Source organism: Ixodes scapularis, unplaced genomic scaffold (assembly GCF_016920785.2).
Source record: "Ixodes scapularis isolate PalLabHiFi unplaced genomic scaffold, ASM1692078v2 PGA_scaffold3__209_contigs__length_174095766, whole genome shotgun sequence".
Classification (NCBI taxonomy): domain Eukaryota; kingdom Metazoa; phylum Arthropoda; class Arachnida; order Ixodida; family Ixodidae; genus Ixodes; species Ixodes scapularis.
In genome coordinates, this window is record NW_024609868.1 from 4,228,614 (window position 1) to 4,231,438 (window position 2,825).

Sequence of the window (2,825 nt, forward strand, 5' to 3'; positions counted from 1 at the left end):
ATAGGTCTCAGCTTGTGCGCTGGCTCTGACAATGCTTCCTTTCACTCAGCCTTTGCTAAAACGCGGTTTCTGGCAAGCAGTCCCTGGTCAACAGTAATCAGATCAGCAACATATCAACAGAGCTGAACCGCATTCGCAAAGCGGTTGCGAACCTGGTTGTTTAAAGAGGGAGTACAACTTCCCACGTATTTGATGATGAAAACGAGCTGATCCGCTTCGTGGTTGCCATTCGAAGGCCAGTGTGAATGAGCGGTAAGAGGGATTGGGGCACAAAATTTCATTGCGGCGAAAGGGCTGAAGCCGTGAAATCCAGGCCAATAGCAAAGTCCCAACGATACGGCGTCCCCAGAACATTAAAGAGAATCGCGAAAAAAGGACAAACACAAACGACGGGTAAAATTAAATAGATATCACGATGGAAACAATGTAATTTGAAGTCCCAAGCGGATGACGAGAACAGAGAACTCGAGCCCCTCTTACCTCCGGTTCAGTAAAGTGATCTGCGAGGGAATAATGAGCATGAGGTTTCGACTGCTCGGTCTCACAAAGAAAATTGTATTTTTGGTGTCAGAAACTGTATTGAGACTCTTTATTGACTCGCGACTTTTTTTTGTCCAAAATGATCGGACGCGCAATTCGTCTCAATATAATTCGCTTAACTGGGTAGACCCGTTGCAGAATTTAGGCCCATGCTAGTTCCGAGTTGCGGCAGTGACGTAGCGCGTCATTTCGGCTTGCAAATGTCGGAAAGGGCCCGTCTTCAAAGGTATTTAGGAAACCACTTCTCCCCATGGGGACAGGCTGCAAAGTGTAAACATTAGGAGTGAGGGAAGATTGACAAGTGCAGCCGTAGTAATATTGTTTACGAAAAGGGGAGAGAGTGAATATTAAATTTATTTCATCAAAGTTAGGGGAAGGGAAGGGGAAAGAGAGCTGGCGAAAAATTGGGCGAGGAGGGGAAAACGAAGATGGCGTTAGACCTTTAGCAGACAACGCCGGTCGGCAAACTCACTCGGAAGGGGTAGAGTTCCTGTATTGGCGACGTGCGCGACCGAAAGCGTCGTTGTGGTCGGCCTTCCGCAATTGGCCCAAAAGCTGACTATGACGTCGGAAAGGGTATGCCATCGACGGAGATAAGAGGAATGAAAGAACTTTAATTTCGACGGTGTTGGCAGTGTTGCTTTGAGAGCGCAATGATTTCAGACTTCCACCATGCTATTTACAAACACCATCGAACTTTTTGTTCGCAAGGTAATGACGTCACAAAGGGGAACCATAGGAGGGCGCCACCAAAACATCTCGCCGCTAATAGCTACCTACGGTAGCAGAGTTGCGCATTCAGCCTCGGCGCGTGGCCGTAGCGCCGGCTTTCCCGCACGAGCTGGATGCTTTGCTCCTCACGTGACTAAATTTGGCGAATAGCGGCGCCGCGCGCGCCGCCGCGCATGGAAAACAGGAGAGGAGGAAAAGGAGGCGGAAAGCAGGGAAACATACGCCGGGGCAAGAGAAAAGTCGGCGGAGCGACCGTAAAGGTGGCTTTCTTGCACGCCACCGGATGCTTTGCTCCTCACGTGATGGATCTCGGCGAATAGCGGCGTGGCGGCGCGGGGAAAACAAATGCGCAACTCTGGCTCCCCTAGGGAGCCTATAGACCCTTTCAGGCAACATTTCATGGGCGCCGCCATCTTGGCGTCACGTGACCCTGCCGCCATAGCCGCCCTTCAGTTTCTCGCCGTTCCTCCGCGTTGTGTGCTGCACCGGCCACTGCCGGAGCTTTGTTTTCGCGTTCTTTTACTTTCCGCGTTGAAATCGTGTGTTTTCTTTAGGTCTTTTCGATATTTCGGGCTTTCATTTAATCATTTGATATTTATATATTTCAACATATATCTTGTATTTTCTTATTTATGAAATGAAATCGGACAGCGAATGGATCGACGATACAAGATTATGGCTTCAGAGACCATGTAAGATCATCCCATTCTAACGTTTTTCTCGCTAATAAAGGGCAGGCAACACCATTGTGACATATGCAAATTTCAACTGACGCAGTAAGGCTATCTAGTCGTGCTTCTCGCTGCATGTGCGCGCTTGTGTCCGTAAAGCCGACCCGCATGAAAGCGATTTACCGTGCGACGAGACGAGCGACGGCGACAACGACGAAGATTTCTCACTGTCGCCTGTTGCATCGCTCGGTTTTTTGGGTTTCTAGGAAACGTCGCTCATCATCTTGGTCGCTTGCTCCCGTCGCTTCCATGCGGTTTGTCTCGTCGCGCGACTGCCCGAGCGACAGCGAAGCGGGTCACCGTCGCTTGTCTCGTTGCTCGCCGAATCGGTTGCATGCGGTTTATACTTAATATCGAGGCGCCAATGGTTCAATGCCGTGTGCATCGAAATTAATTGAGTATATACCTAATGTAAACGATTGGGCGAGCGACCAGATACGCCACGGCGACCCGCTTCGCTGTCGCTCAGTCAGTCGCGCGACGAGGCAAACCGCATGGAAGTGACGGAGCAAGCGACCAAGACGGTGAGCGACGTTTTCTAGAAACCCAAAAACCGAGCGATGCGACGGGCGACATTATTTTTAAATAAAAAAATAAAAAAAATTTCCATCGCTTGTCTCGTCGCACGCTAAATCGCTGACAACCGGGTGTGCTTTACAGAAACGAGCGCGCACATGCAGCGGGAAGCACGACTGCGATAGCCTTACTGCGTCAGTTGTAATTTACATATGTCGCAATAGTGTTGACTGCCCTTTATTAGCGACAAAAACGTAAGAATGGGATGAACTTACATGGTCATTGAAGCCTCATAGTCTTGTATCG